The 24,413-nt window shown below is 45.7% G+C and overlaps 1 protein-coding gene across 4 annotated transcripts in view; it reads left to right on the top strand.

The window, feature by feature from the left end:
* The window catches only part of PDZD2 (PDZ domain containing 2), a 322,225-nt gene that overhangs the window by 149,239 nt on the left and 148,573 nt on the right, over nt 1-24,413 (top strand). The window contains exon 1 of one of the 4 annotated variants that reach the window (XM_018065557.1): nt 23,591-23,842. The exons of the other annotated variants lie outside the window; for them this stretch is intronic. The gene's annotated coding sequence lies outside the window, so the exon portion shown is untranslated. Of the gene's footprint in view, nt 1-23,590; nt 23,843-24,413 lie in introns of those variants that run through there. 4 annotated transcript variants of the gene reach the window in all.

Below are 24,413 nucleotides of genomic sequence, written 5' to 3'. Positions count from 1 at the left end.
TTGTCAACCGCAAGTCTGTTCTCCATATCTATGGATCTGTTTCTGTTTTGTAGGTTCATTTGTGCCATATTTTAGATTCCACATATAAGTGATATCATACAGTATTTGTCTTTCTCTTTTTGACTGACTTCACTTAGTGTGCTTATCTCTAGTTACATCTATATTGCCGCAAATGGCATTGTTTCATTTTTATGGCTGAGTAGTATTCCATTGTATATATGTGAACAGAATGTTCAGCCACTTGCTCATGTCCGACTCTTTGCAACCCTGTGGACTGCAGGATGCCAGGCTTCCCTGTCCTTTACCTTTTCTGGAGTATGCTCAAACTCACTGAGTCCGTGATGCCATCCAATATCTTGACCTCTGTTGTCCCCTTCTCCTCCTGCCTTCAATCTTTCCCAGCCAGCATCAGGGCCTTTTCTAATGAGTTGGCTCTTTGCATCATGTGGCCAAAGTATTGGAGCTTCAACATCAGTCCTTCTGATGAATATTCAGGATTGATTTCCTTTAGGATTGACTGGGTTGATCTCCTTGCAGTCCAAGGGATTCTCAAGAGTCTTCTGCAACACTACAGTTCAAAAGCATCAATTCTTTGGCACTCAGCCGCCTTTATGGTCAGCTCTGACATCCATACATGACAAGTGGAAAAACCATAGCTTTGACTAGACAGACCTTTGTCGGCAAAGTAATGTCTCTGCTTTCTAATATGCTGTCTTGGTTGGTCATAGCTTTTCTTTCAAGGAGCAAGCATCTTTTGATTTCATGGCTGCAGTCACCATCTGCAGTGATTTTGGAGCCCCCCAAAATAAAGTCTGTCACAGTTTCCATTGCTTCCCCATCTATTTGCCACGAAGTGATGGGACCTGATGCTATGATCTTAGTTTTTTGAATGCTGAGCTTTAAACCAGCTTTTTTCACTCTTCTGTTTCACCTTCATCAAGAGGCTCTTTAGTTCTTCTTCACTTTATGCCATAAGGGTGGTGTCATCTGCATATCTGAGGATATTGATTTTTCTCCGGGCAGTCTTGATTCCAGGTTGTGCTTTATCCAGCCCAGCATTTCGCATGATGTACTCTGCATATAACTTAAACAAGCAGGGTAACAATATACAGCCTTGATGTACTCCTTCCCCTATGGGGGTGCACGTATCTTTTTGAATTATAGTTACATCCGGGTATTCCCAGAGGTGGGGTGCATATTGGCAACTCTATTTTTGGTTTTCTGAGGAACCACCATACTGTTTTCCCCATATTGACTTTGCCAGTTTACATTCTCACAACAGTGTAGGAGGGCTTCCTTTTCTCCGCACCCTCTCCAATGTTTTGTTATTTGTTGACCTTTTGATGATGGCCATTCTGACCAGTGGGCTGGATATTTCACCCGGTATCCAGCCAGCTATGTGGCTCACATGCTGTGGATGGCCCCCATGGTGTCGCTGGGTGCATAGCACTGGGCTTTGAGGCCTGAGACTTGGCGCAGGTGGGCACCACGGGCCCGTGCCAGCCAGCTTCCACCATCCTTGCAGCTTCCTCTGGGTTCTCCGCTTTCTCCCTTTCTGAGCCTGGCAGGGCTTTTGGCTGCAAACAACAAAAATTCCTGTAGCTAGTTTAAGCAGAAGGGGATGAATTAAAGGATGTTAGTTAGGTAGAGTCCCAGGGATGGGGGAGCCTGGTGGGCTGCCATCTATGGGGTCGCACAGAGTCGGACACGACTGAAGTGACTTAGCAGCAGCAGCAGCAGTTAGGTGGTTCACAGAATTTCTGGGAGGGACCAAGTGTCAAGCTTGGATGTTGTGGAACCAGGAAGAGAGCCAGACCACATGGCAGGACTGTTCTAGCAGGAAAAGCACGGCTCCCTGCTTGGGCCCAGGGCTTCAGGAGAGACCTCAAGCACCATGCTATCTTCCCCAGCTGTCACTACCAGGCTGGTTTGCGATAGGTGAGCCCTGCCCACTTCTGCCTCCAGGTCCAGTTGGTGAGAATGAGTTCCCATACCTGCACTCTGGCTGCAGGGGATTCTGAGAAATATGGTTTTTCCAGTTTTCTGCTCAGTGGGGGTTGGTGAGCCAGTCTCCATGTCTGCCACACGTGACCTCTCCTTTTCCTAAGCTCCAGTCTTGACTGCACTCTACCAGGACCAGACTGGGAGCATTTGTCCTTAGTACCTGGTGCCTCCGTGGGTACAGAGCAACACCTCTTTGCTCCCTGAGTGCTGGGTCCTGCTTGCCTTGCTCTCCTCCAGCTGTAGCTGGTACAGCCAACAGTGAGTTGGGTAAACTATTCAACTCCACCATCCAGCACAGCTGTATTTTCCCAAGTTATGTTTTAATAACAGAAGCCTTTCCTCGGGCGTCGGGTGTGCTAGGTGGAGACGGCACGGAGGGTGGGCTAGTGAAGGGGTGCTTCTGCGCCCAGAGGCCTTCTCTTCAGCCAGGGCTCTCGTCTTTGGGTCCCACTGTGATGACAGAAGGAACAAGTGAGAGAAGTGTCAGCATCTTTCTTGGGTCAAGAACCCTGTTCCTTGGAGCCACATCACTTTTATTTAGCGTCTTGGCAAGCAGAAGGTATCTGTTGTGCTATGGTGAAGTCAGCCTCCTGTGTCCCCAGTCACGTCTCCCATTTTATTGATTACTTTAAACTATCTTTGTTATTTTTTTTTGTACAAGGGCTATCACCTAGCTGGAGGTCATAGATCCGCATATGCCTTTGGAAAACATCTTAGTGTGTGCACAAGCAGTATTCTAAACTTGCACTGATCCGGTGTTCCAAAGTCCACACTATGTTTTTCCTTAGCTTAACAGGGCATGACAACCCCAACTGATCAACCCGATGTACTTTTATTTATTTGGGTTAGGCTGTATTGCTATATTTTGCTTTTGTTCTTTTCCCATGGTGACTTTCTCATGGCTAAGCCAGAGCACCAGGTGGCTGGCTGACTATTAGCCCCCACAGTCCAGTGATTAGGACTTCACCTTCCAGTGCAGGGGGTACGGGTTTGATCCCTGGTCAGGGAGTGACGATCCCACCCCATGCCTTGCAGCCAAACAACCAAAACACAAAACACAGAAGCAGTATTGTAATAAATTCAATGAAGAGTTTAAAAAGGGGCCACATAAAAAAAAAAAAAAATTTTTTTTTAAACCAAATTAGAATCACTAAAGAAGAACTGTACAAAAAAGATCTTCACGACCCAGATAATCACGATGGTGTGAGCACTCATCTAGAGCCAGACATCCTGGAATGTGAAGTCAGTGGGCCTTAGAAAGCATCACTACGAACAAAGCTAGTGGAGGTGATGGAATTCCAATTGAGCTGTTTCAAATCCTGAAAGATGATGCTGTGAAAGTGCTGCCAGCAAATATGGAAAACTCAATATGCCAGCAAATTTGGAAAACTCAGCAGTGGCCACAGGACTGGAAAAGGTCAGTTTTCATTCCAATCCCAAAGAAAGTCAATGGCAAAGAATGTTTAAACTACCACACAATTGCACTCATCTCACATGCTAGTAAAGTAATGCTCAAAATTCTCCAAGCCAGGCTTCAGCAATACATGAACCGTGAGCTCCCTGACATTCAAGCTGGTTTTAGAAAAGGTAGAGGAACCAGAGATCAAATTGCCAACATCCATTGGATCATGGAAAAAGCAAAAGAGTTCGAGAAACACATCTATTTCTGCTTTATTGACTATGCCAAAGCCTTTGACTGTGTGGATCCCAATAAACTGTGGAAAATTCTGAAAGAGATGGGAATACCAGACCACCTGACCTGCCTCTTGAGAAACCTATAGGCAGGTCAGGAAGCAACAGTTAGAACTGGACATGGAACCACAGACTGGTTCCAAATAGGAAAAGGAGTACCTCAAGGCTGTATATTGTCACCCTGCTTATTTAACTTCTATGCAGAGTACATCATGAGAAATGCTGGACTGGAAGAAACACAAGCTGGAATCAAGATTGCCGGGAGAAATATCAATAACCTCAGATATGCAGATGACACCACCCTTATGGCAGAAAGTGAAGAGGAACTCAAAAGCCTCTTGATGAAAGTGAAAGAGGAGAGTTTAAAAGTTGGCTTAAAGCTCAACATTCAGAAAACGAAGATCATGGCATCCGGTCCCATCACTTCATGGGAAATAGATGGGGAAACAGTGGAAACAGTGTCAGACTTTATTTTTCTGGGCTCCAGAATCACTGCAGATGTTGACTGCAGCCATGAAATTAAAAGACGCTTACTCCTTGGAGGAAAAGTTATGACCAACCTAGATAGCATATTCAAAAGCAGAGACATTACTTTGCCGACTAAGGTCCGTCTAGTCAAGGCTATGGTTTTTCCTGTAGTCATGTATGGATGTGAGAGTTGAACTGTGAAGAAGGCTGAGCGCTGAAGAATTGATGCTTTTGAACTGTGGTGTTGGAGAAGACTCTTGAGAGTCTGGTTGAGAGATCCAACCAGTCCATTCTGAAGGAGATCAGCCCTGGGATTTCTTTGGAAGGAATGATGCTAAAGCTGAAACTCCAGTACTTTGGCCACCTCATGCGAGGAGTTGACACATTGGAAAAGACTTTGATGCTGGGAGGGATTGGGGGCAGGAGGAGAAGGGGCCGACAGAGGATGAGATGGTTGGATGGCATCACTGACTCGATGGAGTCTGAGTGAACTCCAGGAGTTGGTGATGGACAGGGAGGCCTGGCGTGCTGCGATTCATGTAGTCGCAAAGAGTCGGACACGACTGAGCGACTGAACTGAATGACAAAAATTCACTGATTCCCAGTGATTGACACTAAAAATTCTGTTCCTAACACAGGAATCCTATTTGGGGGGCATGTGTGTGTTTCTTTGAATTTTATTTTTTTCTAATCAAGAATTCTTTTCCTTGTGATTTATTCACATAACAACTTTCATTTTTAACATACAGCAGTGTTGATTATATTAGTCATCTTGTACATTACACCCCTGCTGCTAAGTCGCTTCAGTCATGTCCGACTCTGTGCGACCCCATAGATGGCAGCCCATGAGGCCCCCCCGTCCCTGGGATTCTCTAGGCAAGAACACTGGAGTGGGTTGCCATTTCCTTCTCCAGTGCAGGAAAGTGAAAAGTGAAAGTGAAGTCTCTCAGTTGTGCCCAAATCTTAGCGACCCCATGGACTGCAGCCCACCAGGCTCCTCCGCCCGTGGGATTTTCCAGGCAAGAGTACTGGAGTGGGGTGCCATTGCCTTCCCCAACATTACACCCCTAGGACTTAATTATCTTATAGATAGAAGTTTGTACCTTTTTATCACCTTCATCCTTCCACCTTTGTACCTTTGTACCTTTATCACCTTCGCCTTCCACCTAGTCCCCACTTCTGATAACCGCAAATCTCTTCTCTTTCTCCATGAGTTTGTTTGTTTGAAGTATAATTAACCCACAACACTGTGTTAGTTCCTGGTACACCACATAGTGATTTGATCTTTTCAAAATGATCACCATTGTTGTGTTGTTGTTCAGTCGCTTTGCAACTGCATGGACTACACACAGCAGGTTTTCCTGTCCTTCGCTATATCCCGGAGTTTGCTCAGACTCACGTCCATTGAGTCGGTGATGCCATCCAACCATCTCATCCTCTGTCGTCCCCTTCTCCTCCTGCCCTCAGTCTTCCCCAGCATCAGGGTCTTTTCCAGAGAGTTGGCTCTTCGCATCAGGTGGCCAGAGTATTGGAGCTTCAGCTTCATCAGTCCTTCGATGAATTATTTAGGGTCGATGTCCTTTAGGATTGGCTGGTTTGATCTCATTTTGAAAAGGAAGATTTTATAAATGGATGCTATGTGTCTCATGGGAAACTGAAGCTTTTGGAGGATGCAGGTCAACGTGAGTGTAACTCGATGGCATCTGGTGCCATGGCTAACCCCATTTCCTTAGAGGAAGAAACTGAGGCAGTAAATCAGAGGTTGGTTTTGTTCCAGCTGGAAGCTCAGTTGACATCAAGCCCTGCACTGTGTACAGTGCCCCTTCTTGACATAGAAAGCTGGTGAAGCAAACCCGAATCCAGTCTAGCAGCCTCAGTAATTCTGACAAGTGCTTGTAAGGGAGGTGGGGGCAGCATGAAATATTTACAGGGAGCCTGGTGGGGATTAGCATATACAGAGCTTGACTTGAGCAAAATGTAGGGCACACAGAAAGCCTCAAGTGGTGAGAATGTGCTTGGTTGTTGGGAGAGAGGCAAAGTTTTTTGAAAAGCGCTAGGGGGGGCCTTTGCTTACTGTCTCAACACAGTAAGTTGGATGTTTCCAGAACTGTGAAGAGATGGAAAGGAATATTGGGAAGAGATGGCACCTGCCCGCCTATTGCTTATGCTCTAGTTGGAAGATTTTCTCTTGATAATTTGATTTATTTTTATCTGGGGCTGTGTGGGTCTTTGCTGCTGCTCAGCTTTTCCCTAGTTGCAGCAAATGGGGGCTGCCCTGTAGTTGCAGTGCACGGGCTTCTCATTGCGGTGGCTTCTCTTGTTGCAGGGCACGTGGGCTCAGTAGTTCTGGTGCACGGGCCTTGTTGTTCCACAGCACGTGGCATCTTCTCAGACCAGGGATCGAACCCACGTCCCCTGCATTAGCAGGCAGATCCTCTTCCATGGAGCTACCAGGAAAGCCCCTGGAAAAATTTCTTTCCCTTTGAAATTGCCAGATTTTCTTAGATTGCAGCTGTCGAGTTCATGCCATGAGAAAAGATAACCATGAGCCTACTCTACTGGGCCCTTTCTAGACCAGCTTCAGCCTCGTGTCTCCTTAGATTTTGCTTGTTGCTCACCCCCCACCTAGTTAGCCAGGTCACCAGCCACAGAGCTGTGTCAGCTGGTGTTCCCCGCAGAGGCAGGGAACCCTGAGGCTGAGGGTCTCCTCTGTTCCTTGCTGCTCATACTCTGGGCTCTCAGCCAAGTGAACCATCATCCTCTGAGTCTTGTATTCAGACATTTCAGCCTAAAGGCAGGCGAACTTACCCAACTCTTTCCCCAAGAGACGGCATTGCTGGGTTTGACAGAAACACCCTGAAGGCTTATGAGCACATCATTTGATCCCTGTACAGGCCCGAGTGTCGCAGACTGGCAGCTGAGGATGTGAGAGTTCTGATCTCTCTGTGTACTGGGGTATCTGTGTGTGTGTGTGCATGTGCGCGTGCTGGGGTGTGTGTGTGTTAACTGATTTTTCATTTTTCTTTGTTTCAACACTCATCTTCAGTAGAAACAAATATTATTCTTAGACATGGTTTTGAAAAAACAGATCAAAGGACCAGCAGTATGCAGACAGGTTCAGGAACACTTGGCCTTCTCTGAGCACGGTCCTGTTTTCCACTCAGTCAGCAGAGAAATTTTCCTTTTTATAGCGCACCTTTGAACTAGGGCTTTGTTCAGTAATCCTTTATTCAGAGCCTCTTGTTTTGAGGAAGAGTTGATTGGAGGTTGGTCCCTGGTGGCTCAGACAGCAAAGAATCTGCCTGCAATGCAGGAGACCTGGGGATCCCTGGGTCAGGAAGATCCCCTGGAGGGAGAGCATGGCAACCCTCTCCAGTATTCTTGCCTGGAGAATCCCATGGACAGAGGAGCCTGGCGGGCTACAGTCCATGGGGTCATAAGAGTCGGACACGACTTAGTGGCTAAACCACCACGTGGCGAGGGCTGGAGACATCTCCACGTGCACGTGTTGAGGGGCTTGTAGGGAGAAGGTATGGACCACCATATGCTCCTGTTGTTCACAAAAGTGCTCATGACATCTAAAGAGTTATCCTTGGAAGGAAAACAACTGTTTGGGTTTTTGGAGACTGGCTTTTTTTCCCCATGTGTTTTCCCGGACATTTTCTGCGTGTATGTGCAAAGTAAAAAACCTTCAGTCCATTCTGGGACCTTGGTGTCTGTGTTGGCAGCTGTGGTTACCCTGCCTGAAGTGGGCACATCTTCCTGGCATCATTCAGAGACTGTTGGCTGGACCCAGGGGTTGGCCTCTCCACCCCGTTGCAGTTGTGTGGGATGGGAGGGCGCCTCTCTGAGTCCTCAGTCAGGTACAGAGGCCTGATTTCAACTCCCACCGGTTCCTGATTGCCTTTGAGCAAGAGGTGAACAAACACACCTGGGCCACCTTTGTGCTGCTTCACACCCCAGGCACTGGCTGTCCCAGCCCAGCAAGTGTGCCCTGTGAGCTAAGTGTGGGTTCCTGCGCCTTCTGACACCTTCCCCCATTCTCATTCTGCGTCTGTTTTTAGAACGAGCTTGTCCTGATTTGAGTGTCACTTTTGCAAGGCTGTGACCGGCACGTGTTCAGCTGTTTTCTTCAAGGATCCCCAGGTGTTCATTGATGCCAATTCTTTGGAGGCTTTGTCGTCTGCAGAGTGCTGCAGGTGCAGAAGCCACCCACCCAGCTGTCCTTGGGTGAGAAGATTTTGTTTGGCTGGAGATACAACTCAATGTCTGGATGCCTGGAGAAGGGCAGGAGCCCCAGGAGGGAAGGGGCGGTTTAGCTGAGTGTGAAACAGGACAGAGGTATGTGCCTCCAATCAACATCAGTCAGTGTTTATGGAGGGTCCTTGTGCTGATGGTCACAATGGGAGGTCCACTTTGTGCAGAACTCTTTATAAACTCAATAGCAATGTTCGCCAACATGGGAGAGATCGAAGTAAAAGCTTGGCAAAGACAGGCACTACCCTTTGGCTGAGGGTGGGGACACAGCCCCCTGCTGGGAAGGATAAAAGAAACCAGGGATTCTAGAGGGAAGATGGGGTCAGCCAGCAGAAGGGCTCAGTGGCCATTAGTCAGGAGTTTGCACTGGATCCAGAGAAACGGGGAGTCATAGGATTAGAACGTTTATGTTATTTGACACCTGCCGGGTACAGACTATTATAAACCAATGGCCAAAGAGAACCAGGAAGGAAATCAAGAATAGGATCACTCTGGGCCTTCCCTGGAGTCCAGTGGTTGGGACGCCATGCTTCCGCTGCAGGGGCAAGGGTTCAGTGGTTGATTGGGGAATCAGGAACTAATGTGTGCTGAGTGGTGCAGCCAAAAAAAAAATATTGGGGTCCCTTTCTACTGGAGGATTCATGGAGAGAAAAGAGAAGTTCTGAAAGGAATTTCTAGGAGCTCAGAGTGGAGGTGCCCATGAGGCTGCAGGGAGAGGTTTGGAGCTGGGTAACTGGTTACTGGCATATTCAGCGGCCAGTGTCGCCTCTCTAGGTGGAAGCAGCTAGGGTGAGGACACAGAGCTTCTGGAACTGAAAAGTTCAGTCATAGAGTCATCTGGAAACCATTCAGCGGCATCATTCTGGATGTTTCAGAAGTCTCCCCAAGGACTTGTGATAGTAAGCCCTGGAAAGGACAAAGATGCACCGTGCTCCCCGCGGGTTCTTGAGTCTCTCAGACATAACCTGTCATTTTGAACAGCATACCTAACAGTGCCGCTTCAGGCTTCTCCTTTGATTTCTGGGGTCACCTTGGTCTTTACATTTGTTTTTTCTTCCATTTCTTCATCAGTAAAAAACGGATTAAGACCTGGCTCATCCTTAACCTGACAGGAAATAATTTGGAAAATAAAAGTGTTTCTGAGAAGGAAAGTATATTTCCCTTCCGAGGGGGAGCCCTGATCTCATTGGTGACATGAGGAGCTACCCAGAGAATGCCCAGGATGGTTTTCAATAGAATTCTGTGTCGGTGTTTCTGTGTGGCTTTTTAGGGAAAACCTTGGGCAGCATGTGGTTCCCTCTTTCCTCCTTTTATCACGTCAGCAGTGGCCTGATTGGAGCTGGCAGCCCCTCTGGGGGATGCACAGCTCTGACTTCTGGGTCTTTTAACACCGCCCTTCCCTGAGCACTCTGCTTTCCTTCCCGGAGTCCCCTTTGTCACTTTCAATTAAGCCAGGAACTTGTGGAATGAGGACAAGCCATGTATAATTTGGTTAGTGATCTAAATAAGCCAGAACAGCAGAGAGGAAATGTAAATATGAAGAAATAGGAGTGGAGTGAATAGGTTTTATACAAGCATTACTATAACCACGGTTTCTTGAATGCTGGGTGATCTAAAACGTTACCATCTCTCTCTTTAAGCATGAGTTTGAGCAAATTCCAGGAGATGGTGAAGGACAGGGAAGCCTGGCATGCTGCAGTTCATGGGGTCACAAAGAGTTGGACACCCCTTAGCAGCTGAATAACAAGAGCCTGGTGCCTGAGAGGAAAGAACAATTAATGTGTAAATAGACCTGATTTAGGTGGACATTTGAATCCTCACTCTCCCCCAATCAGTGATTTAGGGAAGTTCCTTAAACTTGCATATTCCATTCTGTACTCTGGGCTATCAGCCTGCTCCGTTAAGCATCTAGCTCTCTGTCGTCGTTCAGTCGCTAAGTCGTGTCTGACTCTTGAGACCCCATGGACTGCAGCACACCAGGCTTCCCTATCCTCCTCCCAGAGTTTGCTCAAACTCATCTCCACTGAGTCAGTGATGCCATCCAACCATCTTGTCCTCTGTCGTCCCTTTCTCCTCCTTCCTTCAGTCTTTCCCAGCTTCAGGGTCTTTTCTAATGAGTTGGCTTTTGCATCAGGTGGCCAAATTATTGTGCTTCAGTATCAATCCATCCAGTGAATATTCAGGGTTGGTTTCCTTTAGGATTGACTGGTTTGATCTTTTTTCAATCCAAGGGATTCTCAAGAGTCTTCTGCAATACCACAGTTCAAAAGCATCAATTCTTCGGTGTTCAGTCTTCTTTATGGTCAACTCTCATATCCATCCATGACTACTGGAAAAACCATAGCTTTGGCTAGATAGACCTTTGTCAGAAAAGTAGTGTTCTGCTTTTTAATATGTTGTCTAGGTTTGTTATAGCTTTTCTTCCAAGGAGCAAGTGTCTTTTAACTTCATGGCTGCAGTCATCATCTGCAGTGATTTTGGAGCCCAAGAAAATAAAGTCTGTCACTGTTTCCAAAGTTTCCCCATCTATTTCCCATGAAGTGATGGGACCGGATGCCATGATCATCGTTTTTTGAATGTTGATTTTAAGCCAACTTTTTCACTCTCTACTTTCACTTTCATTGAGAGGCTCTTTAGTTCCTCTTAGCTTTCTTCTATAAGGGTGGTGTCATCTGCATATCTGAGGTTATTAATATTTCTTCTGGCAATCTTGATTCCAGGTTGTGCTTCATCCAGCCCAGGATTTCACATGATGTACTCTGCATATAAGTTAAATAAGCAGGGTGACAATATACAGCCTTGATGTACTCCTTTCCCAATTTGGAGCAAGTCCGTTCCATGTCTGGTTCTAACTGTTATTTCTCTACCTGCATACAGGTTTCTTAGGAGGGAGGTAAGGTGGTCTGGTATTCCCATCTCTTGAAGAGTTTTTCACAGTTTGTTGTGATCCATACAGTCAAAGGCATCAGCATAGTCAGTGAACCAGAAGTAGATGTTTTCCTAGAATTCTATAGCTTTTTCTATGCTCCAACGGATGTTGGCAATTTGATCTCTGGTTCCTCTGCCTTTTCTAAATCCAGTTTGAACATCTGGAAGTTCTCAGTTCACGTACTGTTGAAGCCTAGCTTGAAGGATTTTAAGCATTACTTTGCTAGCATGTGAAATGAGTGCAGTTGTGTTGTAGTTTGAACATTCTTTGGCATTACACTTCTTTAGCGTTGGAATGAAAACTGACATTTTCCTGTCCTGTGGTCACTGCTGAGTTTCAAAGTTTGCTGGCATATTGAGTGCAGCACTTTCACAGCATCATCTTTCAGGATTTGAAATAGCTCAACTGGAATTCCATCATCTCCACTAGCTTTGTTCGTAGTGATGCTTCCTAAGGCCCTAACTGTCGACTTCTGGGTGAGTGATCACACCATCATGGTTATCCGGGTCATTAAGATCTTTTTTGTATAGTTCTTCTGTGTATTCTTGCCACCTCTTCTTAATATCTTCTGCTTCTGTTAGGTCCATACTATTTCTGTCCTTTATCGAGCCCATCTTTGCATGAAATGTTCCCTTGGTATCTCTAATTTTCTTGACGAGATCTCTAGTCTTTCCCATTCTATTGTTTTCCTCTATTTCTTTGCATGGTTCTCTGTCGATGGCATTCTGAAATCAGTGCTAACTGCATAAACAGTTGTAGCTAAAGTAATATTTTATGCTTTTAAACTGACTTGGTATCTTTTGGAGTCTGGTATTATCTTTGCTATTTAGATTATGAAAGTGTGAGTCACTCAGTTGTGTCTGACTCTTTGCAACCCTATGGACTGTAGCATGCCAGGCTCCTCTGTCCGTGGGATTTTCCAGGCAAGAATACTGGCATGGGTAGCCATTCCCTTCTCCAGGGGATCTTTCTGACCCAGGGGTCAAACCTGGGTCTCCCACATTGCAGGCAGATTCTTTACCATCTGAGCCACCAGAGAAACCCTAGATTATGAAGGCCCTATGCAAACTTTTTTCATAGGGCTTTTAATTAAATTTCAGTTGGTCCATACTAGGAGGCCCACACATTCCTAGTGGAGCAAATACAAACTAAAGAGACTTTACCCCGTGGCCACCCATGCTTTGGCCGCTGTTCTGATTGCCAGAATTTGCATTGTTATAGGCTTGCAAGGCACATTCTTGTGTCTTTTGTTTTTAAACTCTTTTAGATAAGTTTGAGACCTGGAAGTCACCATTGCTTGATTCCCATGGGAAATCTCCTCCAATTATTTAGAGAAATTCTTCTTGTGGGGGGAAACAAATAAGTGATTGTTTGCAGGCTCGTAGAAAGAAATTTCCATACGTGACCCAGCTTCCTCACTTGTGCTCTGAAAGCTGAGGTTGGGGAAGTCAAGTTCCTACTGCCTCAGAACCAGACGTGATTCTAAAAGAAAGTGTCTTCCTGGTAAAGATGAGAAATACTTTCAAAATACAGCTGAGCCCAAACATGTCATTGAGCATTTAGTGGGTTTTGATAGATTTCTTCCTCCAAGGCTTTCACTCCACCCTTCCCACTTGAGTAGGAAAGTTAATAATTTTTCATCCTAACGTAGACTTGGTAAGCTTAGGGGACTGTGTATTTTTGTGAAGAGGAATTATTTTGAGAGCTGGAAATAACAGAAGGGTGCAGTAAACCTTTAGAACTCTGAGCACTGTGGGGAATTTGGGGAAATCCATTGCCACTGTTAAGCTTACAAGCTTACAGAAGAAAAGACAGACAGGGAGGGAAGGAATTGGCTGTCACAGAAACTACTTTTAAAAAAAAATGAATTTCCAGCTCACACAGGTTACACCAGCCCTTCTGAAATGCACTTGCAGCCTGGTTGCAGGTGTGGGGCGTGCATTGGGTGTACACTCTGAAGAAGCATAGCTCAGCGGCTTCCCTTGACTGCTTAGCACCTTGGCAAGATGCTAAGCTTATTCTCCAGATGTTGGGAACCACCCAGGACTCAGCCTCCTGCTTCTGAGCCTTCTAGAATGTGTATATATATACTCCTGCAGTCTGTGTGCATTTAGGATGTGATGAAAGTGAAAGAGGAGAGTGAAAAAGTTGGCTTAAAGCTCAACATTCAGAAAACGAAGATCATGACATCCGGTCCCATCACTTCATGGGAAATAGATGGGGAAACAGTAGAAACAGTGTCAGACTTTATTTTTTGGGGATTCAAAATCACTGCAGATGGTGACTGCAGCCATGAAATTAAAAGATGCTTACTCCTTGGAAGGAAAGTTATGGCCAACCTAGATAGTATATTCAAAAGCAGAGACGTTACTTTGCCGACTAAGGTCTGCCTAGTCAAGGCTATGGTTTTTCCTGTGGTCATGTATGGATGTGAGAGTTGGACTGTGAAGAAAGCTGAGCACCGCAGAGTTGATGCTTTTGAAGTGTGGTGTTGGAGAAGACTCTTGAGAGTCCCTTGGACTGCAAGGAGATCCAACCAGTCCATTCTGAAGGAGATCAGTCCTGGGATTTCTTTGGAAGGAATGATGCTGAAGCTCCAGTACTTTGGCCACCTCATGAGAAGAGTTGACTCATTGGAAAAGACTCTGATGCTGGGAGAGATTGGGGGCAGGAGGAGAAGGGGCCGACAGAGGATGAGATGGCTGGATGGCATCACTGACTCGATGGACGTGGGTCTGAGTGAACTCTGGGAGATGGTGATGGACAGGGAGGCCTGGCGTGCTGCGATTCATGGGGTCGCAAAGAGTCGGACACGACTGAGCGACTGAACTGAACTCGCTCAGCAGAGTCATTATGGAGTATCTAACCATCTATGACACAGGCTCTCCTGGTGGCTCAGTGGTGAAGAATCCTCCTGCCAATGCAGGAGACTTGGATTTGATCCCTGGGTCAGGAAGATCCTCTGGAGAAGGAAACGACAACCCACTCTGGTATTCTTGCCTGGGAAATCCTATAAACAGAGGAGTCTGGTGGGCTACAGTCTATGGAGTCACAGAAGAGTCTGATACAGCAATGCGACTAAACAACAACACCCACCCCGCCTTCAGTTTCTGAGAACCAAATGAGTGGCTACTTCGACTAGTGGACAATAGCAGTGTAGTCAAAATAAAATATCAAGAGTGGGAGATTCCAAGCCCACCATATTTGTTTCCTTGTGTAGAGTCTTAATGGAGTTGTGACTGTTGACACAACAGTGGGCTCCAAGCCGGTGTGGGCAGCAGTGTGATCCTGAACCCGGCTGGCAGCAGTCCATTCCAGCGGGCCTGTTTAACAAGCCTGGCATCTGGCATGCTGTGTTCCCTGTGATGGTGCCAGGTTAGGTGGGTTGGGCTGGAACACAATTGCCTCCAGGTGCGGCAAGCACGAGGAATAGCCCACTTTCTTCTCCTCTGTGAAAGGAGGAGTGTGAAATGGTGGGAAAAACATCAAAACCAAGAAGCAGCCTTTACTTAAGACCCACATCCTCGGGAAAGTTTGTCCTGCTTGTGCCAGTCCATGATGGCCCCTCCCTTGGAATTCCTGATCCTCATTACCTTTATCCATCATTTCCCATTTAGCATGCTTGCTCACCCCGATGGGAACCTTTTCATGTAGACAGAGTCTCTTCTGCCCCAAATGCTTAGAGGAGGCCCTTTATTCATTTGCTTTATCTATTTACTTACATTTGACCGTGCTGGGTCTTTGTTGCTGTGCTCGGGCTTTTGAGTGGGGGGCTACTCTGTAGTAGTGCATGGGCTTCTTACTGTGGTGGCTTCTCTTGTGAAGCTTGGTCTCTAGGGCCTCAGCAATTGTAGTACGTGGGCTTAGGTGACCCGTGATTTGTGAGATCTTACTGGAGCAGGGATCAAACCCACGTCCCCTGCTTTGGCAAGCGGATTCTTAACCGCAGGACCACCAGGGAAGTTCCAGGAGGCTCTTCTTAATTATTCTTTGATTCTGGTTTTAAGAGTTAATCTCATAGACACTAGTAAGACCATATACTGAAGCTTTGGGGAACTGTCTGCAGGGATGCTCCTGAAATTGATTTCTTAGAGATGCCAGGGCCTGGAGAAGAGTTAGAGATCTCCAGCTGCAGGTGGCCGTGACATTGGCTAAGAAGTGCGTTGTTCCCTCTGCCCCTCTGAGTGTGAGTAACCACAGACTTCCATGATCTGGTCCAGGGAGTCCTCAAGTTGGGGCAGGATTCACAGGAGTGCGTTCAAGTTGTGATGGGGCTGGATTCAACTGGTAACCAAGACCTCTGGCTGGTGGGTCACTAGAGTCCAGGAAGGTGTAAATGCTTTGATGTGAGGACATGTACTGTTCCAGATTTCTCTGGGCTGCTGCTGCTGCTGCTAAGTCACTTCAGTCATGTCCGACTCTGTGCAACCCCATAGACAGCAGCCCACCAGGCTCCTCCATCCCTGGGATTCTCCAGTCAAGAACACTGGAGTGGGTTGCCATTTCCTTCTCCAGTGCATAAAAGTGAAAAGTGAAAGTGACGTCACTCAGTCGTGTCCGACTCTTCACGACCCCATGGACTGGAGCCTACCAGGCTCCTCCGTCCATGGGATTTTCCAGGCAAGAGTACTGGAGTGGGATGCCATCGCCTTCTCCATTTCTCTGGGGGAATTGGTCATTTATCCAAGTCATAAAGGCTTTCTGCTCCTCTGAAGTTAGGTTTTCTTTGCCCTGAAGTGATTGGTCCTTTTCTCCATCTATGTCCAGAAGAAATATGTGTATCTTTTTTCATGGACTGACCTAATCCTCATTAATGGGCCTTGATTCTGAAAAGTTGATCCGAGATGACCAGTAGCCCTAAGAGACAGCTGTCCTTGTCCAGGAACCAGGTCCTGGGACTCTTCCTGTTCCCCACCTTGTACTTCCTGTTCCCCACCTTGTACTTCCTGTTCCCCACCTTGTACTTCCTGTTCCCCACCTGTGCACTTCCTGTTCCATTACAGTTTCTTATCCCAGTGTGAACTCCCTTGGCATTGATCCATCCTTACACAGGGCAGTTCACTCCTAAAGAACACTGGGCAATTTCAGCGTACCCATCTTCACTTAGATGTGGAGACCAGCTCTGAGAAAGAGAAAAGGGTCCCAGCCCCTGAAGGATGGGGACTGAGTTAGGGGGAGTTACCACTTTTCTGCACACAAAGGAAAGATTAAACCAAAAAAATGTCCTATACCGAAGGAGGGCCAAGGAGAAGTCCTGAAAGTTTTTCAAAAAGTCCTTAAAGCACCTGTTATTGATGAGTAAGCAATGTTATAAAAAGGCAAGAATGAGAACTGATAGATAACATAAGATTTGGACACACCAGTTAGAAGGAGAGCTGGTATACAAATTTCTATAACTTATTTGACAATGGAGTCCTCCTTCATAGGATATCTCCTCAAACTGATACTTTATAGAGGTTTTTTTTTTTTTTTTTTTTAAGCTAAAGTTATTAGAAAGATTATGAAGAAAGAATCCTTGAGGGGAAAATTCAAAAGGACAGTGAAACTGTGTTAAGGATATGAGTTGAGAGTTTTGTCCTGTTTTTCCATTTGTTTACTGGAACCTGGGAGCATGCCAGGTTTTGAAGGGAAATATAAGAGGGAACTTTTCAATAAACATTGATCCAGTAGTTATAAGGAAACCAGTGCCAGCAAGGTGAACATCCCCCACCCCTGCTCAGAAGCTTCTGAGAAGCTGTGAACCCACCCCTTTGCTGCAGGATTCAGCTCAGAGTTTTTGGAATTTTGAATCTGAATGCTTTAGGAAGGACACACCTTTTGCCTAACCTGCTTTTCTCTTTCAGTTTAATGCACCCTGACAGCTTTTGTGCTTGCAGTCCCTAGAATGGGAAGTCATCATCATAACAATGAACAGTATAATATAAGGCTTTAAGAAGCTGTATGATTTGTTGTTTGTTGAAGAGGGGTGTCTAATGCATCGTTGGGTGTTTGGCAGCAACTCTGGCCTCTACCCACTAGATGCCAGTAACAACCCCTCCTCCCTGTAGGGGAAAGGCACTGGTTTATGTGCAAACATAGATACACGAAAAAGAGCAGCAGCTAACATGTTTCCTGATGTAGTCATTGGAGGGAGATCAAGAATGGCTTTATTCTTTGGGCATGAGAATTTATGAGAACAATGAGGAATTATCAAGCCGCTCTTACGTGTTTACCATTGGATGTCTCAGTGCGCATCCAATGGTAAATACATAAGATTACATTAGATTGAAGGGATCAACTGAAGAAGGGAGAGTAGTTGGAGTCAAAGCCAGGTCAAAGCCAGGCACAGGGAAAAGATTTAAGAGGTAGAGGATCTCACCACCAAATGTGAGAGGAATTGAGAATGATTCATCTGTGCTTGAGTGACTTTTGCAGATGTTCAGTCACTAAGTCGTATCCGACTCTTTGCAACCCCATGGACTGCAGCACGCCAGACTTCCGTGTCCTTCACCATCTCCCAGAGTTTGCTAAGACTCATATCCACTGAGTCAGTGATGTTATCTAACCATCTCATCATCTGCCACCCCCTTTTCCTTTTGCCTGTAATCTTGCCCAGCATCAGAGTCTTTTCCAGTGAGTCAGCTTTTTGAATCAGGTGGCCAGAGTATTGGAGCTTCAGCATTACTCCTTCTAATGAATATACAGGGTTGATTTCCTTGAGGATTTGTGGCAGGAAGGGGAACCCCTTCCAGAGCCCAAAACTGGGCTCTTGTCTAACAATCAGAAATGAATTGTCCGAGGAGACACATTTGCTGACAAAGCAAGAGATTTTATTGAGAAAGGGCACCCCGGGTGGAGAGCAGTAGGGTAAGGGAACCCAGGAGAACAGCTCTGTCACGTGGCTTGCAGTCAAGTGATAGGATTAGTTTCTGGGTTGTCCTTAGCCAATCATTCTGACTCAGAGTCGTTCCTGGTGGTGCACGCCTTGTTCAGCCAAGATGAATGCCAGAGAGAAGGATTCTGGGAGGTGGTCAGACAGGTGGTGTCTCCCTTCCACCTTTCCCGAACTCTTCTGGTTGGTGGAGGCTTATTAGTTCCCTGTTCCTTAGCAGGACCTCCTGTCCTGAAACAACTCTTGCAAACTCTTACTATGGTGCCTGGCCAGGGTGGGTGGTTTCAATCAGGGTGCTTCCCCTAACAGATTAACTGGCTTGATCTCCTTGCTGTTCAAGACCCTCTCAAGAGTTCTTGAGTGAGTGGGGATTGACATTAATGAAAAGAGGAAGTATACGAGAAGGAACCAGGTGACAGAGAACATGATGGGTTTTATTTCAGGCCCTGCTGAGTTTGAGATGCCTGAAAGACATCTCGTTGGAGCTGGGCAGGAGGCAGGCAGAGATCTGGGTCTGAAACTCTGAACAGAGATGGAGGTTGAGGAGTAGGCGGCTCTTCCTTGGTTGTTATTGTCATAGGTGTAGAAGGGATAAGCCAGGGAAGAGGAAAAGAGAAATGCTGGTGCTTCTTCAGCTACCCTGGCCCTCCAGGAGGGAGGAGAGAGGTCAAGGATGAAGGCTGAGAAGTGATGGTCAGAGGGCTCGGAAGCTCTGTCCACCAGCAATGTAGGGTCTCGTTAGACACATTTAACAGCTTAAAATCAGTTCTGTATATAATTAAGGACCAAAAAAAAAGCATGATGGCATCTGTATATGCTGCCGAAATGGAGTGAGGTGAAAGGGTATGTGAGCTCTTAAGAGGGCTGTGTGGAGGAGACGAAAGGGTTATGGCTGCACAGAGCTTGACTTTCGGTGTTTGTGAAACCTCCGCGTTGATGATGGAAGTTGGAAGGGAACTGCTTCTCTGAGTTGCCAGGTCATAGCTGTCCCTGCTTGCACAAGTAGCAGGGTGTTCCCATCAGCATCACTTATCATCTCCCATCACAGGTCATGGAGACAAACTGAGTACCTGTTGGCTTTCATAATTCTCTGTGAACTATTTTTGACTGGGGGATGGGAAAAAGAGAAGGAAACTTGAGGGCTTTCTGTGTTTGCAAGTCATTTATGAATTTTGGCAAGTGGTAGCCTTTTACTCTGTGGCTTCAATAATATGAGGCCTGATAGCCTTAGGACTGACCGACGGGAAATTGTAAAGAAAATTCAAATTCTGCCGGCTTTTTCAAAATACAGTTGATGCTTGAACAATGTGGGTTTGAACCACGTGGGTCCACTTATATGAGGTTCTTTTGATACATACACTACTTATGTTTATGATCAGAGGTTGGTTGAATCTGTGGATGCAAAATCCATGGATATGAGGGTCAACCTGGGTAAGTGTGGCCAACCTGAGTGTATGTGGATTTTGGTATCTATGGTGAGTCCTGGAACTGGTCACCTGCAGATGCCAAGGGACATAAAACTTCTGTGATATAAATCTGGGCTAAATTATAAAGTTTTAATGGAAAAGTGTTAGCCATTTTTCAGTGTATAGTTCTGTGGTATAAGGTATATTCATATTGTTGTGTAAATCCCTGTCATCTCCAGAACATCTTTAATTTCGCAACTGAAACTGCCCATTCTCCCCTCTCCACCATCCCTGGGCCACCATTTTGCCTTCTGTCTGGGTGAATCTGACTTCTCTCGGTATCTCATATAATATCTGTCTTTTTGTGACTGGTCTATTTCACTGAGCATAATGTCCTCCTCGTTCATCTCTGTTGTATATCGGAGTTTCCATCCTTTTTAAAGCTCAATAATATTCTGTTCTATGTATGTAACACTTTTTTTTTCCTGTTCATTCATCATTGAACCCTTGGGCTGCTTCCACCTTTTAGGCGTGGCTGCTATGAATGTGATTGTCCAAATAGCCCTTTGTGTCTTGCTTCCGATTCTTTGGGGTATGCACCCAGAAGTGTCCATAGGCTTTTGTGGTATTGTGGATCCTTTTCTCTGCTGGGGAATCACTTCTGATACTTCATTTGTGACTCTTCTGCTTTGGCTCATGGGAGAGTGTGTCCCCTCATGATGGACTTTGTTACCAGCTGGACAGCCATCGCTGAGCCCATGCCTGTCATTTTTGTCCAGCCAGCTTTGTCCTAGAGTTTGAATCCGAAAGATCTATGTTCAGTCTCAGTGTTTTCACTAATGTGCCCTGACCTTGGCAAGTTCCCTTGTCTCTCGGGTCCTCTTTCTCCACATCCCCACCAATGAGAAAGTACAACTAAATAATCGATGGGGCTCCTCCCAGGTCATAAAAGGGGAGGGCATAGTGGTCTTCTAAGCCCAGGAACCATGGTGGGTGAGATGGAAGCAGGGCTCCAGATTCTTCTTTTTTTTAATGTTTTTTTTTTTTCTTTAACAGACATCAGAAGTTGATTGTTTTATTTCATTTGGCTATGCTTTGAGGCTTGTGGAATCTTAGATCCCCAATCAGAGATTGAACACAGGTCCTCAGCAGTGGACCTAACCACTGGCCCACCAGAGAATTCCTGAGCTCCAGACTCTTAACATGGACAGTTTGACCAAAAACTCATCTGTCCTGAAATTTTGGATGGCTGGATGTTTCTAATGGCTTGTGTACTTGCTGCATTCTAGTACATGCTACATGGCTCATTTTATGAGTAAATGTAGTAGCATTTCCCTGTAATGCAAAATTGCATGATATATTATCCATACTTGCTGAGAAAATAGGACAAAAGAAAGGTGGAATGACTGGTTCCACCATAGATTTTTGGCACATGTCACAAACTAATACTGAAGAGAATACTCTATAAGCAAAATTTACCTTTTGTTAAGACTGTAGCTTGGTCACAGGCCAAGAAAATTTTAACGTCCTTTCTTCCCCCCACTTCTTTAAAAACATTTTTTTTAAGAACAGATTTTATTCTCCTCAGCTAAACGCAGAGCATGTCTACTTGCCTTGAACGAGGAAGGTAAGTCCCAAGTGGTCATCTGGATGGTCAACTCTCTGGCCCCTGGACTGCATGTGAAAATTCAGACTGGTCCTAGATTCCCTGTTTGGGTTTGGAGACACGGCGCTAATCCTCCTGTCAGTTTTCTCTGCCCCACCAGTGAAACATCATGTATACATCCGTGACTTTTTATCTTACTTTTCTTTTTCTCACCTGTAAAAGGCAGATGGCTTATTTTTTTTCCCCGTGGATGTGGTATTAAGGTGTTCGGATGACTGGAAGCTGACTGGAGTGTGTGCAGAAATATATAGCATTTTCTTTCTAGGAGACATTTTCAACCATCTTATTATAAAAAAACAACAAAACAAAGCAACAAACAGAAAACCAGACTGTCTGGGACAGTCAGTCATCATTTTTTAAAATATATGAAACACTTAAAAAACAATTTTGAAGAATGAAGAACTTCCTCCTGTGGTATTTGGGACAAGCTCATGACAGTCAATGGCACCCCACCCCAGTACTCTTGCCTGGAAAATCCCATGGACGAAGGAGCCTGGTAGGCTGCAGTCCATGGGGTCGCTAAGAGTCGGGCACGACTGAGCGACTTCACTTTCACTTTTCACTTTCACGCGCTGGAGAAGGAAATGGCAACCCACTCCAGTGTTCTTGCCTGGAGAATCCCAGGGACGGGGGAGCCTGGTGGGCTGCCGTCTGTGGGGTCACACACAGTCGGACACAACTGAAGCGACTTAGCAGCAGCAGCAGCAGCAGCAGCATGACAGTCTGGGGTTCCTTGTGCGGGAAATCCATAGTGGATAAAACTCTAAAAAGAATGAATAGATTAAAATCAAATTATCCTAAAACTCAGCAGTCCTCCTGGGTTTTCTAGACACATGACCGGACAGGGATTGCAACAAGCAGACAACATTTGCTCTTTTATTGCCGACAAGCCTGGCTTCTAAAAAATGGTCGGCATTTTGGTAACATTATTCCCATTTAAACAGTTTGTGAATTTTCATACCTGCCATGATGACTGTAGGGTTTTAGAGAACTCTGTCTTTGGTTGATGGATCATGAAAGACTCTTTTGCTCTAGTTGCAGAACAAGGTGAATTTTACACATAGTGGAAGTCCTGATTTATACATGGAAACCTGGTTTCTTTTAATTCTGTTTCCTTAGTAAAATCCAATTGTTTCTATAAAATTCAGTCTCTAGGGCTGGTTGATAATCTCTGGTTTTGCTGGTGGTGTCCTGGGGTAGAAGAAGGAAGTACTGTTGGGTTAGGAAAATTGTAGTCTTGAGGTCATGATGGGAAAATTATTTAAAGTTTTGATTTTTATTCCCATTTGAATACATAAGAACTGGCCCTTTGATAGAAAATGCAAAGTAGACTTGTAGACACAGGGAGGGAAGGAGAAAGTGAAAATGAAAGTCTCTCAGTTGTGTCCAACTATAGAGTCCATGGAATTCTCTAGGCCAGAATACTGGAGTGGGTAGCCTTTCCCTTCTCCAGGGGATCTTCCCAACCCAGGGATCGAACCCAGGTCTCCTGCATTGCAGGCAGATTCTTTACCAGCTGAGTTATAAGAGAAGCCCATGCAAAGTAGACTTGTAGACACAGGGAGGGAAGGAGAAGGTGGGAAGAATTGAGAGAGTAGCACTGAAAATTAGAGGGCTGGTGGAAATTTTCTGTATGATGCAGGGAGCTTACATCTAATGCTCCGTGACAACCTAGAGGGGTGAGATGGGGTGGGGAGGTGGGAGGGAGGTTCATGAGGGAGGGGCATGCGTATACCTATAGCCGATTCGTGTTGATATATGGCAGAAACCAACGCAATATTGTAAAACCCTTATTCTCCAATTAAAAATAAATAATTTTTAACAAAGAAAGAAAATGCAAAGTAAAATACGTTGTTTGTTGTGAACCCTTAGGTGACTGAGTGGAAAGCTTCTTGACCCCTTATGGTGGCTTCACACTTGGGGAGCACGTGAAATACACATCTCGGTGTATTTCTGGTTGTCTTAGGCCTGAAATCGTATACCCTCCTCAGTGAGTGGCGGTGGTGTACATTGAACAAAACCATTTTAACTCCATCACCAAAATGTGCGTCCTTTGCTGGTGGAAGAACTGATCCACAGACAACCTCCAGAAGGAAGGCGCGGGTAACCTCCACCAGGATTGAATGCCCCCATAGTCCCAGAAAACCAAAGCCTGGTTCCAGCATCCTGGTTCCATGATGCTGGCAGGGCAAGGGTTGGTTTGTCCTCTTGCAAACACAGTTTAGCAGGATGCACTCATAAATGAAAAATGATCTGAGTGCTGTGGGTGGGGCCGTCGCACTCAGGAGGTAAAGCTGAGAGGAGGAGGGAGGGGAGAGAGACACAGAAAGAGCGAGCTCATACTCCTGAGCTCCGCAGAGTATGGGGACTTGGCAGGAAGTCGGAGCATGCACTGGCAGGGTTCTCATGTTCATTGATAGTTAATAACCCAGGACTTTAAAGAACTGAATGGAAGAGGGAAATGAAGCGAACCACACTTTGGAGTCTGTCCTGTGTCAACGGCTGTGAAAGACAGTGGAGAACGCTCACCTGATCAGTTCCTGAAGCAGGTAGGCGGCGAGTGAGACCTGCGCGGCCAGGAGAGTCTCATTTTCTCCCTGAGCACAACTTACATGTCTTCCAAGGTTTCTTTGTTGTTGTTTTTTTTTAAGTGTATGAGGAATGAGAAGATAATATTGACATAAGAAACAGGCTTGGAGCCTGAATGATGCCCAAGCCAGAGATTTCCTCAGTTACTAGTTTGATGAACAAGTGACAGCTATGTTGTAGGGGCTGCCTAAAAAAAAATCGCCCCCCTGAATCATACAGCATTTAAGTTAAAAGTGATTTAAAAATTGACGGAGAATCAACGAGCCACAGACACTGTTTTAGAACAAATACTTTAAAGATAGCCAACCAGAAACTGATTTGCCGGCTTGATGGTTGCTGTGTTTTCATATTTCAGCACTAACAAGGTGCTTGCTAGTTTTTACTAGCTTTTGTAAGAAAGGAGGTGGATGTATAACAGCTGTGAAATGTCCGGAAGTTGACTGGGGTCCAGAGCGAAGCCTGAATGCACTAATGTTTTCTCCATTAAGGCGGGCTGCTTCTGCTTCTCAATCAGGGAATTGGAAAGAATGG

Source organism: Capra hircus, chromosome 20 (assembly GCF_001704415.2).
Source record: "Capra hircus breed San Clemente chromosome 20, ASM170441v1, whole genome shotgun sequence".
NCBI classification, from domain to species: Eukaryota; Metazoa; Chordata; class Mammalia; order Artiodactyla; family Bovidae; genus Capra; species Capra hircus.
This window is presented reverse-complemented; position numbering and strand designations above follow the sequence as displayed.